Source organism: Macaca thibetana, chromosome 6 (assembly GCF_024542745.1).
Source record: "Macaca thibetana thibetana isolate TM-01 chromosome 6, ASM2454274v1, whole genome shotgun sequence".
Classification (NCBI taxonomy): domain Eukaryota; kingdom Metazoa; phylum Chordata; class Mammalia; order Primates; family Cercopithecidae; genus Macaca; species Macaca thibetana.
Genome location: NC_065583.1, coordinates 132,301,498 through 132,318,764, shown reverse-complemented (window position 1 = coordinate 132,318,764; position 17,267 = coordinate 132,301,498). Strand labels below are relative to the sequence as shown.

The following is a 17,267-nucleotide window of genomic DNA, read 5'->3' as shown; positions in this document are numbered from 1 at the left end:
CAAGTAGCTGACAGGTGTGTGCCACCATGCCTGGCTAATTTTTTGCAGAGACAGCATTTAGCCATGTTGCACAGGCTAGTCTTGAACTCCTGGGCTCAAGTGATCTGCCTGCCTCGACCTCCCATAATGCTGGGATTACAGTTGTGAGCCACCATGCCTGACCTAGAGCTATTTTAGATACACTGTCCTGTATGTCGTAGAGTGAGCCACTTGAACCTTCCAATTTGTTTAATCACTAAATCTGAGATCTTTGTGTTCTCTCTCTGCATAATATGCATATTTACATAATATATGCATATTGTATATGTACATATATATATAATTATTTTTCTTTCCACTATTTTTCCCTGATACTCTGAGATAAAAAACACATCTCCAACATATGCATTAGGATTTACCCACTGAACCTATATTAACACATAATTCAGAAAAGCAGATGCAGACGATGTGAATCCCCTTTAAGTCCACTCCTTGCTTTGTTTAAGCTCCCCTTATCCTGTGTTGTGAACTCTGTACATGAATCGGTGTTTGTTTTCTTGGCTGCTTTACTGGTGGAATTAGACTTTCAGTGTGTTTACATCAGTTCCCAGTATCCTGGTGAGCTCTGTTTTCCTCAACTCTTCCCTATAATATAACCAAGGAAACAAACAAAACCCGTCTAAGGCTTGATAACTTAAATAATTAATTCAAAGAGGGAAGTCGTTTTGACAACACAAAAGTTAAACAAGATACAAGAAAATCACATTTATCTTAAAAGTCCAATACCTGTCCATATCTTTTAAGTTCTGATTAATATCCTAAAATCTGTAGGAAGTCTTGTTCAAGTTTAATTTGGAGCAAAATTGTGCTAAATTCAGGTTTTTAACAGGCATTATGGGTGATTTCTTTTAACTTTTATTCATGTGATAAAATTACATACACATTCCTGTTCAGAATATGCATGCATGACCTTTTATTTTATTTTATTTTATTTATTTATTTTTTTTTGCAGATAAAGGCTTGTTTTATTTTAATGGCTGATCTATGTAATCATGGAGACCTGTATGTACAAAGGGGGAGCTTTTATTTCTTGGTCTCTTTCTGCTTGGACAAAGTCTTGATTTTCTCCCCCTTCTTGGCCTGGAGGCGCTCTTCATCGCACTTTTGTGCTTCCTTGGTCTTAGACCTGCGGGCCTCAGCCTGGTCAGCCAGGAGCTTCTTGCAGGCCTTGCCTGCCTTCAGCTTCTGGACGTATTCCATGAGAATCTGCTTGTTTTTGAACACATTCCCCTTCATCTTCAGGTACAGGCTGTGATACATGTGGCAATCAATCTGCTTAGATTCACGGTACTTTCTGAGCAGCCAGTGCAGAATCCTCATTCTTATCGAAGTGACCTGCCCTGGCATTTGGGCATTTGGCCGTATGCTTTTGCTTTCCTATGCACATGTGCTTGCCCTTCTGGTGGCCAAGGTGTTTTTCCAGAATCGAGCCCAGGAATGGACAGTCACAGGCTTCCAACTGATCAGCCCATCTTTGATCAGCTTCCAGATCTACTGATGGGAGTTGGCATTGTCGATTTCATTGGTCTCATTGGGGTCCAACCAGACCTTCTTCTTGCCATAGTGGTGGATGCTAGAGGCGAGCCTCTTCTGAAGCCTGAGCATACTTATGGCTGTGGCCACAGCAGCGAAAGGAATGAGGAAAGGGCTCTGTATGCATGACTTTCTATAGCCCCCATTAACTGGAAATTAGTTATCATTCTGGAATGTTTGCCTCTCAGTAACTTGTCACAAGGGTGCAGTGAGTCAAATATGACTGGCAAAAAAATTACACTCTGGTTTCCTTAGTTGATTTCAGTCACAGAAGGCTGAGGAATTGATCTGTCCACACAAACAGAACTAAGTGCAGTGGTCACCATTTTTTTCTGGGTGGTTCTAACTCTCACCATTCTCACAGAGGCTTGGCCAGTCTCCTTTCTATCTCCTGGGCTGACATTTGCTTTCATCCAGCCTGCTGTGCTTCACATTCATATAGACATGTCCCATTATGTTAGAGATTTAGAGCCTGTGGTGCCTTGCACTGGTTAATATCATTCTGTGATATTTATTGAGCACTCATAACGTGCTAGGTGCTGTAACACTGCCTGTATGATGGAGTCCGCTGTGAGCACAGCACAACACGGCAGGTTGACACACTGTGTATTTTTCCTAGCTTTAATTTCTTAGGCCGAGATGGAATTATTGTCCCATTTTTCTTCTCCATGAGGAGCATTTAACTTCATTCTATATTGTGTTCCCTGCATGCCTACTGACAATCTGAAGATAATATCACTTGGTGCTTGAAGCTAGAAATCCTTATTTGTTCTGATATCACATAATTTATGTTTGCAATTTCAGGCAGGTACCAGTTTCTCAGAGTGTATGGTGTTTCTTGTAAGAACATTCAACAAATTTATCTCAGCTTCTTTGAAACTAGAATTTAAAAACTCAAATATCTATATTTGGCTCAATAACCACAGACAGTAATGACACCTCTAAGTAGCTAATGCAGGCGTGTAATTTGCTCATAGCCCTGATTTAACTTTATTTACAGATTAAAATTGAATTGCAGTTGATTTATTGATATAATAGGCAGAAAGTGATTATCAAGCATCCATCACTGATAGAGGAAAAACCAATCAAATTATGTTTCAAGGTTTGCTTTAACCTAAACTAACTCATCACCTTCTAAAACTCAGAGGATTTGAGTCATATTCTCCCACTAAAGTCAATGAGCCACAACTCCCACTAAACTCATATCTGCTCCTTAAAGGCATTCAAGAGTTATACTAATTTGCACGACTACCAGGTTGTTATAAAAGGAAATGGCAATCAGCTGGAGATTTAGTGTCTGTACTTTCTCCCCATGTATGTAGCCATGGTAATATTCTTTAATGTTTATTGTAAATCCATAAATGGGCTTGGTCGCATGCTATCCATGATATGGTATCGACCTGTGCATACAACTCAGCTGGAAAGGTGTTGAGTAAAGGGTGCTGGTGCTTTCACTAGTGACATGTTGATTAGAAAATGTGTCCCTTTGGAGGGAGAACTGGTATCTGTCTGTGTTCCAGAAAACAATGAAATATCTTGATTAGAAGCAGGTGATGATGCTGACTTTTGTCTTAGACATTCATAACTCTACTCTTCAGAAGGAGAAAAAGTGTGAGGTGGGAGAGAATGTAGCAGAGCAACATCAGACATGTCACCCTGTGCCAGGGGTTGAGCATGGTTCCCTGGGGGCTGTGTTGTAAGAGTGGCCCGGTATGGATTTCCCTCCATTCTTATCACTGAACACTGGCAAGATAAAGTTAAGAAATCCAGTGCTGCACTATTTCAGAGGCTTGCCAATGTCGTATGACAGCAGCACTCATTCTCATTACCTGGGGGCATTCTTAACTTGGAAGTTCTATGTTTATGCACTTGCAAATTATATACCCAGAGATATACTTTTTAAAAAAGCTATCATTCTATGAAGTATGATGTGAAACTTTTAAATATAATATTTACATTCATCCTCATTTATGTTGCTGCTAGTTATTTCATATATCTATGAGAGAAAATCTTGCTGTTGTCAGTAATTGCTATTTTAATTATACCCGAGCCCTAAGGAGGTTCAGAGAAAGAGTGTAATTATTAGAAATCCAAGGGCATTGAGCAGCATGTTCAAGTTTGTTTTTATCACATTGTTCATTTTTACCTATCGTGTTCTACATTGTTAATTCTTAAGACATTCATCTGTACTTTAGAAAATGAAACTCCGTTTGAATTGTTCCCAGCATCATGTTCTCCAAATCCAGTAGACGGTGCTCCTTGACTTCAAAGAACATTTCTTGTGCACTTAAGTGCCACAGGGAACGGAGAAAGATGAAAGAAATACTTTCTCTAATTATATATAGGTACATATTCATTTTACTGTCCCATCCAATATTGCTGATCCTCCATGATAAACTTTTTTTTCTTTAATGAGTGTATTTTATACTCATGTAACCTTGCTCATTCTCTGCCATGTTATGCACATTTACTTTGCCCATTATCCAAATGTGCATTATTCAAAGAAAAGACAAGTAATGATATGATTCAGATATCATTTACAAGAATCTCTGGATTGGAAGTGGGGTGAATACAGAGAAACTCTCATTTGACTTTCATTTATAGCTGCAAAGTGTTCATACAGGATACATAAGATTCATTAGAGAGGAAGCTGCTAATCTCAAAATAAATATTTTCATTTTAAAAATAGAGACTAAATAGGTATTAGATCAACTTTCTTCTAATGTCCAGTGTCAACCAGTGTGCAGCACCCAGCCCATGCCTAGCACATGGTTGAAGCTCATTTGCTCTTGGTTCCTAACCTATCCATTCTTTTTCACTTAACTGTGTTTCCCATTAGTGCATGATACTCCCCAGGAAGGATATATTCTCTCGTGATATTCTATGGGTTACCTTTGTTTTTGTGCTGTTCATCTCATTACAAATCTTTCTATTCATTCTTTTTCACACACACACAAAAAGGCTGCATTGATCATTTCAGCATCCACCTTTAAATCTTGTCCCTGCTCCTGCTAACAACCATGTCTCTGTGGCTCCTTCAGATCCTGGAGTTCTCTGTAAAAATATCATGGTTCTCACTGTAACACTGTGACTAACATCAAGACCATTCTAAACAAACACTTGGAACATTTAATCATGGGAATTTAGGAGACACAGGAAGTACTGTGGGACGTGAGATTCTCTATGTTCATTTGCATTGAAAAGATAACCGATTTTCAGTTTTACTTTGGGATGCTATGCTATGCATTGCTATGTTTATTTAGAGGTGGCTACATTTCATAGCTTGCAGAATATTTCACTGAGAAATCATATAAACTTTGACAAATATTTTGTTTTATTGTGAGAATGTGCTAGTTGGGTTATTCTAACAGGAAGGCGAAGTTCTAGCTTTAAATGCCATTATCTGTGCACGCTTGCTAGGCTTCTAACTTTGGTGCAGTGCTTTCAAAGATTACCAAGCCCCAGGGTACCTAGGGAGCATTAAGCACAGGCCATTGAGAGGATAAACCATGCATGCTTTGTAAGCATGCACAACAAATACCCATCTGAAAAAGCACTTGCTTTACGTATTCAGTGACTGAGTTGCAAGCACCGGCACCTCAACGCCTCTGCTTAGTGAGAAACTCATTTCATATTCTATTTCATTCAACTGATATTTCATTTAGCCCCTGGAATAGTTCATGCATTAGTCTAAGTCCTAGAAAAATAAAGGTGGATATGCTGCAGTTCTTGTCCTCAAGGAGCTTATGGCTTAGGGATAAGCCATATGCATCCATATAGCAGGTGTCGTGCAGTGAGGTATTAGCCAGTTACAAACGTGAATGGACATTGATGTTGCGCTATGAAGAGTGAGTTAAATTATGCCAGTCAGAAAGGTGGGAGGAAGGGGCCTTTCATAAAGAAGGCAGCATGATCCAAAGGCAGGGATGACAGAGTATGGGGTTTTACTCATGAGTGAGCTCCCGGAAGTTGTTAGGGCCAGAAATACAGGTTTGGGAAGTTATTGACTTTTTGGCAGTTGCTGAAGTCACGGGAGGATATTATTGAAGGAAATAATGTAGAGAAAATAAGGAAAACGCCAACAATAACAGACAAGTGTAGGAAGAGAATATAGTAAAAGGGACTAACAAAGGAAAGTCAGAGAAGTTTAGGGAAAAGCAAGTGTGGAGATACTGAAGCCAAAGGAGGAGCTTGAAGAAAAATGAGAGGTTGACATGCATATTCCATGGAAATAGATCTAAAAAACACCATCTTAAAACATTGGTGGTCCTCCTGCACACCAAAGGATTTTTGTTGTTGTTGCTATTTTAAGATGTTGTAAGATATCACTAAAAATGTAAATGTTCTCAGAAGAGATTTTGTCCCATGTGGACATATTGAGTGTCAAATCAGTGTTTTCCTCTCCAATGTTGGAACCGTGGCATAATTATAATTTTATAAGGATGCTGAGATGTAATTGTTTTTTTTTTTAGTAGGCCTAGGGTTAGTTGTGGACTACATTGAGAAGTATATGAAATCAGTTTTGGCACCCCGCCTTTATCTCGAGCCAAATTCTAGAAAAGATGGTCTGCTGGTACTTAAAAGAGAAGTGCTAATAACTCACAGCCAAAGTGAAATCACTCAGAAGGGTCTTGCCAAGTCCCTCTTTTGAGTTTGATAGGTTGTAAAATCCCTCTTCTGCATTTGATAGGCAGCACACAGATACTATCCTTAGATTCAGAGGCTGCTTTCCCACAGAGAACCGAACAATTAGGGGAGCCTCAGGAGATTAAGCAAGGAGTGTTAACCAGGTGATCCTTGCATATCTGGGGGGAGGACTCTGACCCTGCGTTGTTCAATATTTTCATAGCAATTTAGATGAAATCCTAGGGAATAAACCAATGGAGAGATGCCACAGGGAGGCAGATATCAATTGTGTAAAAGGTAGCCCTGTCTCGTAGTCACAGCTGTCCAAAAATGATTTGGGCTTGTCAAAGGCAGAAAGCTCTTAATCACTGGAGGGATTGAGTGCTGTAAAATCCTAGATGTTTCAGGGTCATTTTCTGCTTATGGGGAAGGATTGGATTTGGTCACCACTGTTTTCTTTCCAAGTCCAGGATTTTCTATTCTAAGGACATTCTCTATATCTGTGTAGTCTGAGTGAGCTTATGCAATAATCGTGAATTAAGACACTTGCCCCAAGAATGGCGTTCCCTTTGACCACTTCTCCCTAGCTATACACCACCCCCACCATTGAGCCTGACTCTTTAAAGCAATTATAAATCACAGACCACATTCATAAAGAATTGTGGGAGAGTGTCTATGGCATATTTAGACCTTTTCACTTATTATCTGTAGCAGATTACATCTCAATGGTTCAACCTTTCTCTATCATTGAAGAAAAAAATCCTGTTTTTTAAGTTCTGAAAAGCAGGCAAATATTAAGTGAATCATATATGCAGAGGGCTGAAACAGTGTCCTAGAAATGATTCTCCTCAAGGTCAGGGACACATGCTTATTTTATCTTCTTTCCATAATCTGTGTTTAGGGCATAGCCACTATTACGTAGGATCAGATCATAACCTACATGCTCCCATATTGTCAGGCTCTGAACTGTCTGCATTAGGGCCGCTAATTTACTTCACTCCACACCAATTAGTTAAACCAACTAGGGATTTAAATATATGCTTGCTCCTTTTGCAAAGAAAAAGAAATATCTCTACTTCCTGACAACCTCCCTGCTTGTCACTTGATTCATTTAGGGAAATAGACTCATGCCAAGCTTTTGCACAAGAACTTCGTTTTAGAATTTCATACATTCTTGGATTCAGCGGATCAGAATCCATTTTTTTTTTCTTTTCAGTTATATATTCAGGAAACCACATTAAGCTAAATAATTGCATGATTATTGTGACAATTCAGGATTACTAAATACAGAACTTCACACTTGGCTAAAAGCCAATGTTGTTTTCCGTCTCTTTTTTGACATCGTTTTTCTGCAGAAGAGACTCAATGAGATGTTAAAGAAATTTTACAGGAATTCCATGACTGTATTCTGTTTCCCTATCTTGTATTTTACTTTTGGGTGCCCTCTTGGGTATATATAAAATGGTCTTGTTAGTCTATTATCCCTTTAATCCACATGATTCTGGAAACCAGTTGGCATTAATATTTGTGACAGGTATTTGAAAAATTGGTGGCAAAATAACTTTCTTGAAAGGCAGAACAAAAGAATTAGGAGATGTAGGCATCTTCTAATATCCTATATGATTGGCAGTGATTTGTCCCTATTGTGGTTCTTCTCTGACCTATTAGTGAAAGGCAAAATTCTAAAGAAATGTTTAATTCACATGTGCATTTAGTGTAACAAAAACTCTTGTGTTAACGTGCAGGCTGCATGGAGAGGCAGTCTGTGAATAACAAAGAAAAGTATTTACCTCTTCCTATAATTACTGTGGCTTTTTGTACTAGTACCCTTCATCTTATTAACATCACAGTAGGGTGGTGTCTCTGACTGGTACAGCGGGCGCCTATCTTCCTGCTCCTGGGGAGACTTTTCAAAGAGGTCTTCAAATACTGTTTGCTCCTTCTCGTGAACTTTGCCACGTTCCATCCTTTAAAAAAAAATTAAAGATCAAACTTATAAAACAGAAATGTCTAATTGATCAAGAGTCCTGAATTCAATCTTTTGAAAATCACTTGGGTTTTGTCTTAATAAATATAGGGCCCATGTAGAAATTTTGGCATTTATTGGAGCTCTATAAAAAACTCCCCCAAATGATGTTTTATGTAAACTTGGACACTGGAGCTTAGACTCTGTCTGTAATCCCCAAGTGCTTTCATAAAATAAATTTTTAAAATATGCAAATGATTCATTTTTGTTTATCTTGTTTGTTTTAGCCAAGACTCAGAATCTCTTTATATTGGCATATCATTAATGTATCTATAAATTAAATGACTCTTTTATTATATGAATAGTGTAAAAATTTTTTTTAAGTTATTCTCAAGGAAGACTGACTTTTTTTGGCTTTGAAAATGTTTAATGGAGTTTTGGAATTTTCTCACTATGAAAACTGACTTTCTAAGTTCAGTTCTATGGCAGGATTTTCAGATGAGGAGCTGAGACAGTTATAGTGTAATTTAGATAAAAAGTACACTGTTGAATGAAATGAGAGAGCATTAACTAAACAGCTAGAGCACTTTAAATTTCTTCAGTTTTATAGCAAGGTTTTATTGTCTTAAATTGTATTTTCCCTAGATCATTATACCTAAAAGATGCATGCACTCGTATGCTGATTGCCATGCTATTCACAAATTGCAAAGATGTAGAATCAACCTACATGTCCATCCATGATGGATTAGATAAAGAAAATATGGTGCATATACATTAGGGAATATTATGCAGCTATAAAAAAGAATGAAATCATGTTCTTTGCAGCAAAATGGATGGATGTGGAGATCATAATTCTAATCAAATTAACACAGGAATAGAAAACAAAATACTGCATGCTGTCACTATAAGTGGGTGCTAATCATGGAGCACACATGGACATAAACATAAGAACAATAAACACTGCTACAGGGGGTAGGGAAGGATGAGGCTGTGGGTTGAAAAACAACCTATTGGGTACTATGTTCACTATGCGGGTGCAATATCCTTATGTAACAAACATGTATCTAAAATAAAAGTTGAAACTAAAAAAATTATGTTCTCCTGCGTAACACTAAGGTTTAGTCTGAGATTTTCCCACAGTTTAATTGACTTGGAATATTAACCAAGACAGGTGGATTTCTGGCTATAAATATATGTACGATGACAAACCAATGATACAGGCACAGTGAGGTAGTACAATAAAAGTAGCATATTAAAGAACTTTTTCTTTTTTGGTATTTGAAACCTATTTTTGAAGGTCATAAACACATATGCCTCAGCACATCATCAATCATGACATGCATATTTCCATTTGTGCTTAAAATTAAAAGCTTTCTAGAAATCACAGCATTACTTAGTTCACAGTAGCTCTTTCTCTAGAAGGCTTTTCAATTTATAACTTTTCCGTGGGTGTCTGAATGGATAGTAGGAGTGGAAGACAATATGATAGAAACAAAAGAAAAATCTAACTTAAAGGAAGACTCCAAGCAGCTTCTTAGGCAATGCTGGAGGTCCTCGTGGATGCATGTGAGCTGCAGAAAAAGTTAAGGGAGTTCTAATGAGGGATTATTGCATTTTCTGCATGCTTATGCTTTTCTTATTCTGTTTGATAGTAGATTATTCCTTAATTTATCCTCCGCTCAAATAGCGTCTTTAGTCTTTATTTTCTGATTATGTGTATTTGTTCCATTTGGCAGTCACTAAGGAGATAGAGAAACAAGTAGGTCATGAGATCCGATATTATTACCAGCAGTAACTAATTAAACCTGGCAGAACCAAACTGCAAATGTAGACATTGGAAGACAAACTCATCAGCTGTAAAAAGGGGAGAGATGTGAAAAATGGCACACACAGATACCGCAGCTATGGAACAAACTATCATAATTATGGCTTGAGCAAACCTGGTTATGCAAGGGGGTGAGAGGGAAAGCGTGTGCCAGATTAAGAAGAGCTCATCTCAGAAAGCATGGCAGACTGCAACTGCATTGCTGAATTCTTAATTCCATCCTTAATTAATTTTTATCATATAACACCTTTTCTTTTAAGCACTTGTGTAGGAGACGTTAAGAGCTTGAGTTAGTTGAAAAATTTAGAAAATGTTGCACCGTCATTGAAGATATTTTACATTTTGACATTTTATGTCAAATAATACATTCGTCTCTTGATAATTAGATTGTAATTCAAAGAAAGATTGTATTGCAGTGCCATGTATTTGATATCTCCAAAGACCCCAGCATAGTCCTGTGCAAAAACCTGGTGAGCAGTATATGCTGAGTGAATTAAGGTTTAAAAGGCATATCAACATTTAGAGGGGTTTTAGATCATCATCATCTAATTATTATCAGTGTACAGTATTATAGAAAGCATTTGATTTTCTTGAGTTTTTGAAATCTTGTTATAGCTATAAATGTAAAAAGCTGTAAGTTATAATTTTAATGCAATCTTAGAACAAAAGATACAAGTAACAAGTAATAGAGCTTTATTTCTTCTATCATATAATAAACTGTGAATGTAAAGCTAATTTTATATTAATTAAATGATATTCCTGGAATTTAATTTGGTTTACTTCCTTAGTTGAATGCACACTTCTAACTGTCATTATGCTTGATGCTGTTTTTCTATGATAGGAATAATAGTGAACTTTGCAGCAATTGTCGGTTGGGGTTCTTATTTGTTTCTATAGTATGGCTTTGGTCCACACGGGGAAATTGTGTTGCAGTGCATACTGAGAACAAAAATAGTGCAAATATAGGAAGAGGGAACTATCAGGAAACAGAGAAAGATGCCAGAAACTTGAGGCTTTTGGGGATGAGGTTGAGAGTGATACGTTTTATTCAGGAGATGCAGACCCAGTTCAATTGTAAGCTAGGCATGAAGATTGCAGGAATGTTTGATTTGAGGAGAAGAGGATATGGGCTCTGCTTTGGAACTCTAAAATAAAAGTGGTTTCTGTGCTAAATAAAGAAATAGATTTTTTTTTTCAGGGATTTTGTCTGAAATGGAATAATGAGTTAGCCTGAGAGTCCTCTAGGCAGTAAAACAAATTACAAACATGGTTCCAAAAGCTGACTATGATATGGAGTAAGGCTCTCCCATATTTTACTCAGATGCTAGATGTGTTGGAAAGGCCCTAAGTGCTTAGGAGTTCCAGCAGAATAGAACCATAGCGGTGATGTAGATGTCTTAGAGTTATTGGGGAGGGGACTTGATACCACTGTGGTAGCCTCTACATGGTATTTGGTAGCCAAAATTCATAGCTATTTAAAAAGTCCTTCTGTATAGCCAATTTGGTTCTTGTTTCCTCAACCCAATTCACTTATGCATAAGGTTGCCAGAGTAAATACAGGATACTCAGTCAAATTTGAATTTCAGATAAACAATGAATTTTATTTTAGTACAACTATATTCCAACTATTGCATGGTATATGCTTGTATACTCAAAATAATTATCACTTCTGTAGGAAAAAAATTAAGATGATAAATATTCTGAATCTTTCAGATTTTAGATAAATTCCAGTCATCTTTTTGATATAAAAGGTGTTTAGCTAGCAAACAATTAATTAGCAAAATACTTTTTTGAAATGGAAGGTTTTGTATTATAACTAGTTTCTTTTGAAATTTTTATTTAATTAATTTTATTTTATTTTATTATTTTATTTTTATTTTTTTTGAGACGGAGTCTTGCTGTGTCGCCCAGGCTGGAGGGCAGTGGCGCAATCTCGGTTCACTGCAGGCTCCACCTCCTGGATTCACTCCATTCTCCTGCCTCAGCCTCCTGAGTAGCTGGGACTACAGGCGCCCGCCACCTCACCCGGCTAATTTTTTGTATTTTTAGTAGAGACGGGGTTTCACCGTGTTAGCCAGGATGGTCTTGATCTCCTGACCTTGTGATCCGCACGCCTCAGCCTCCCAAAGTGCGGGGATTACAGGCGTGAGCCACCACACCCAGACATTATTTAAATTTTTAAAAATGAGGATGATGATTTCAATAGTTTTTGGGGAACAGGTGGTGTTTGGTTACATGGATACGTTCTTTAGGTGTGATTTCTGAGATTCTGGCGCACCCATCATATGAGCAGTGTACACTGCACCCAATATGCAGTCTTTTGTCCCTCACTCCCTTCCCACTCTTCACCCCAAATTCTCAGAGTCCATTATATCATTCTTACTCCTTTGCATCTTCATAGCTTAGCTCCTACATAACATAAGTAAGAACATATGATGTTTGGTATTCCATTCCTAAGTTACTTCACTTAGAATAATGGTTTCCAACTCCATCCAGATTGCTGCAAATGACATTATTTTGTTCCTTTTTATGACTGAGTAGTATTCCATGATGTATGTATGTGTGTGTGTGTGTATGAGATATATATATATATATATATATATATATATATATATATATATATATATTACATTTTCTTTATTCACTTGTTGGTTCATGGGCATTTAGGCTGGTTCCATATCTTTGCAATTGTGAATTTTGCTGCTATAAGCATGCATGTGCAAGAATATTTTTCATATAATAACTTGTTTTCCTCTGGGTAGATACCTAGTAGTGGGATTGCTGAATCAAATGGTAGTTTCCCTTTTATTTCTTTAAGGAATGTCCACACTGTTTTCCATAGTGGTTGTACTAGTTTACCTTCCCACCACCACATCCACACAAACACCTATTTTTTTTTAAATTTTTAAATTGTGACCATTCTTGGAGGAGTAAGGTGGTATCACATTGTGGTTTTTATTTTCCTATCCATTATAATTAGTGACGTTGAGCATTTTTCTGTATGCTTGTTGGTCATTTGTATATCTTCCTTTGAGAATTGTCTATTCATGTCCTTAGCCCACTTTTTGATGGGATTGTTTTTTTCTTGCTGATTTGTTTGAATTCTTTGTAGACTCTGTATATTAGTCCTTTGTCAGATATATGGATTGTGAAGATTTTCTCCCACTCTGTGGGTTGTCTGTTTACTTTGCTGATTATTTCTTTTGCTGTGCAGAAGTCTTTTCGTTTAAATTCCATCTATTTATCTTTGTTTTTATCACATTTGCTTTTGGGTTTTTGGTCATGAAGTCTTTGCCTAAGTCAATGTCTAGAAGGATTTTTCTGATGTTATCTTTTAGAATTTTTATGGTTTCAGGTCTTAGATTTAAGTCTTTGATCCATCTTGAGTTGATTTTTATATAAGGTGAGAGATGAGGATTCAGTTTCATTCTCCTGCACGTGGCTTGCCAATTATCCCAGGACCATTTGTTGAACAAGGTCTCCTTTCCCCATTTTATGTTTTTGTTTGCTTTGTCAAAGATCAGTTGGCTGTAAGTATTTGGTTTTATTTCTGGGTTCTCTATTCTGTTCCATTGGTCTATGTGCCTATTTTTATACTAGTACCATGCTGATTTGGTGACTATGGCCTCACAGTATAGTTTGAAGCCAGGTTATGTGATGCCTTCAGATTTGTCTGCAAACAGAGACAATTTAACTTCCTCTCTTTTGATTTGAATACCTTTATTTCTTTCTCTTGCCTGATTGCCCTGGCCAGAACTTCCAATACTACGTTGAATAGGAGTGGTGAGAGTGGGCATCCTTGTGGGCAAATTTTTTTATTACTGCTTCAATCTTATTAGTTGTTATTGGTCTGTTCAGAGTTTCTGTTTCTTCCTGGTTGAAAGTAGGAGGGTTGTATATTTCCAGGAGTTTACCACCTCCTCTAGGTTTTCTAGTTTGTGCACATATAGGTGTTCATAGTAGTCTTGAATGATTTTTTGTATTTCTGTAGTATTGGTTGTAATATCTCCTATTTCATTTCTAATTGAGCTTATTTGGATCTTCTCTTTTCTTGTGTTGGTTAATCTCACTAAAGGTCTATCAATTTTATTAATCTTTTCAAAGAACCAGCTTTTGTTTCATTTATCCTTCTCTTTTTTTTTTTTTTGCTGGTTGTTATTTTTTCAACTTCATTTAGTTCTACTCTAATCTTTGTTTCTTTTCTTCTGCTGGGTTTGGGTTTGGATTGTTCTTGTTTCTATACTTTGGTGAGGGTGACCTTAGATTGTCTGTTTGTGCTCTTTCAGATTTTCTGATGTAGGCATTTAATGTTATGAACTTTCCTCTTAGCACCCCTTTTGTTTTATCCCAGAGGTTTTGATGGGCTGTGTCATTATTTTTGTTCAGTTCAAAGCATTTTTAAATTTCCATCTTTATTTCATTGTTGACTCAATCATTCAGGAGCAGATTATTTAATTTCCATGTGTTTGTACTGTTTTGAGGGTTCCTTTTGGAGTTAATTTCCAATTTTATTCCAATCTTGTCTGAGAGAGTACCTCGGTTTTCTTAAATTTATTGCGACTTGTTTTGTGGCCTGTCGTGGTCTATCTTGGAGAATGTTCCATGTGCAGTGCTGAGATCGTGCCCCAAGTTACAAGCCTCCCCACTGAAAAAACAAGCAGGGCTATTAGGCCTTGCTCTCTCAACATGCCTGCATCCTTGGCTGTGGCTTCTGCGCTTGTATCTGCACTTCTTATTTGCACTGCCACCCCGTCACCCCTGCTGCCTCTTCCTCCTCCCCACTCCTCCCCACTCCTCCCCACACTCCCCTTCTGGATTCTGTTCAGGAAAATTCGTGCTCAGTTGAAATTATTAAAAAATTCAGCTAGGAGCTTCCTTCACCCTCTGACCCCTCCCCAGTTTCACTGGCTGCCTTCATATAATTACTTTCTGACATTTATTTTTGCATAGAGGAAGGCTGAAGCTAATATTTTTTAAATTATTGTCCTCCTAGAATACTTCTTGGGTTACCTATTTATCTTTGAAATTTAAGTTTTTATTGAGATATTTCTAGTTGTTCAGTTCTGATTAAATTTGCCTAGGCAAAACGTCAGGTTTTTCTTTTTCTTTTTTTTTTCTGATTAAAATGTTTCTTTCTATACATATAACTACCAGTTCTGAACTAATTACTCTTTTAACTTCTCCCAAGAAGTTTACTATTTTTAGTTTGCATCCCTGTTTTCTCTGTTTGTGCCTGGTATCTTTCCTTCTGTTTTTTACTCCATTTAGTTTTCCCTTAATTCTTTTTGTCATAGTGTTGATTTAACTTTTTTTTTGCAGTTTTATATCTGCTTTATTGTTTCTATAAGTGATTTATTGTGTTTGTTTTATTTTTAAATTATTGAACACTATTTAATGTATATTCTTATTAAAAGTAAGTTTCTTTGTGGGTATGTAAGAAACTGCTACCTTCTGTTTTTTAAATATTGTAAAATAAATTTATTTCAGGGAAAAATAATATTCCTATAAGTTCCTTTATTTTCTTGGGTATTTTAAAAACTTGATTGTGAATGCTTTTCTATCTAGTTACTATGACTGATAAAGAAAATATTTCCAAGAATGGTGATATTAAATTGACTTAATTTACATTTTGGTTAAATGTTTTCTGTGTGACTACAGTTGCAGATAGTTCAGACAGTTATTTAAAGTAATTTTGATTTTAGTTCTATTGACGTACATATGAAAGACATACAGGGTGATTAAAGTCACAGTTCTTTGCTCAAATGAAACCTGAAGAAAAAAGATACAGTTTAAGGTTCCTTCTCAATGCTTATTTCTATCATAAATCAATGGCTAAAAATAAAACAAAAAACCTGGGTGGATGGTTAAAAATTATACTTCCTTCATTAGGCCATACATACCTGATAAGAGAAAATTCTTATCTCAAGATTGAATCCTATATGATATTATCTCATTATTTGCCATATTCTTTTTGACACAGCCTTACTGAATTAAATCTATCATTATATTTTTATTGTGTCTTTACTTCTGGATTTTTCAATAAGGGTAAACTAGATAAAATACCTTTATTGCCATTCTTTTTCTTTTTCCATGGTTTCAATTCTGCTGCCTTTTATAAAATCTCCTGTTGGCTTTAAAGGTTGAACTAATAGACTTTCTGAGCTGGAAAGGGTCTCTGACCCGCTTTGACTTTCCTCCAATGAATCTGTGGTTTCCCAGTCTCCACACTGATCTTTGTCTCTATACTCAAGTCACTGCATTATTTATTCACCTATCAGAATCCTATCTTCCAAAACTTTATGGCAGAGAGTAAATAACTGAAACAAGAATTCTTGAATGTGAAATTTAAAACAGGTTCTAGAGAGGTCAGCGGGTATACCAGATGTACATGCCATATTCCAACCTCATCCCTTTTCAGTGTGTGCTTTCTGTGAACAGCCTTTCAGCACTCATTGTTCATCCACAGACTTTCCCTTGCCCAGATTTCTAGTAAGCTCTTCTTTCTGACTGTTACAATGACTTATCTGAACACTGGCAATATCTTATATTTCCCTCAGAATCTTTATCTTGAAGATGTGTTGTCACCTATCAACTAGTAGTTCTGCCAATGGTAATGCCATGTTAATGTTCCAAAAGAAGGGCTTGCCTTTTATTGGTCTTATGTCCACTTGTTTAGAAAACTACATTCTAGCTATGTAGTTTTCATAGTCTTTTTATATTTATTTTTTTAAAACCTAGTAATGATTTATTACAGTGAGTTCATTGATCTATTTACGGCAATAACATTGGTTTGGAAAGTGAGTTACACTGCAAAAAATAGAATGTAAACAACCATTTGGGAGGAAAACAAAGGAATTTGATCTTCAGGACTTAAATCATTCTATGTGTAACACACCTAGCAATCTACTTATGATCCTTTTTAGGCAGACACATAATTATTCAACCTAAAATCTAAAACATGACTTTATAAGAAATGTAGAAGAAAAAACTCTCCCTTTTCAAGGCTAATCTACAACTACTGCTTTCTTAGAAGCTCTTAGTTACTTTGAATTTCTTTTCCCATCTCACTTAATATGTTTTTAAAATCTTTTTATGTTAAGGAGATGCAGTATATTGTGGAAAGGCTAACCAACTAAAAGTCAGAGGTCTGAGTTTTAGTCTTAGCTTGATAGCTAAATATAATAGCTGACTGCTGACATTAAGCTGTATTTTCTAGTCTGTCTCATCCTCGGTTTTCCTAATGTGTAAAATAAAGAGGTGGAAGTCTGAGACATTATC

General features: G+C 36.6%; 1 pseudogene; it reads right to left on the bottom strand.

Moving 5' to 3' along the window:
• Nucleotides 1-1,062: 1,062 nt before the first annotated feature.
• LOC126956701 (60S ribosomal protein L19-like) lies at nucleotides 1,063-1,701 on the bottom strand (annotated as a pseudogene).
• Between the last annotated feature and the right edge of the window lie 15,566 nt (nucleotides 1,702-17,267).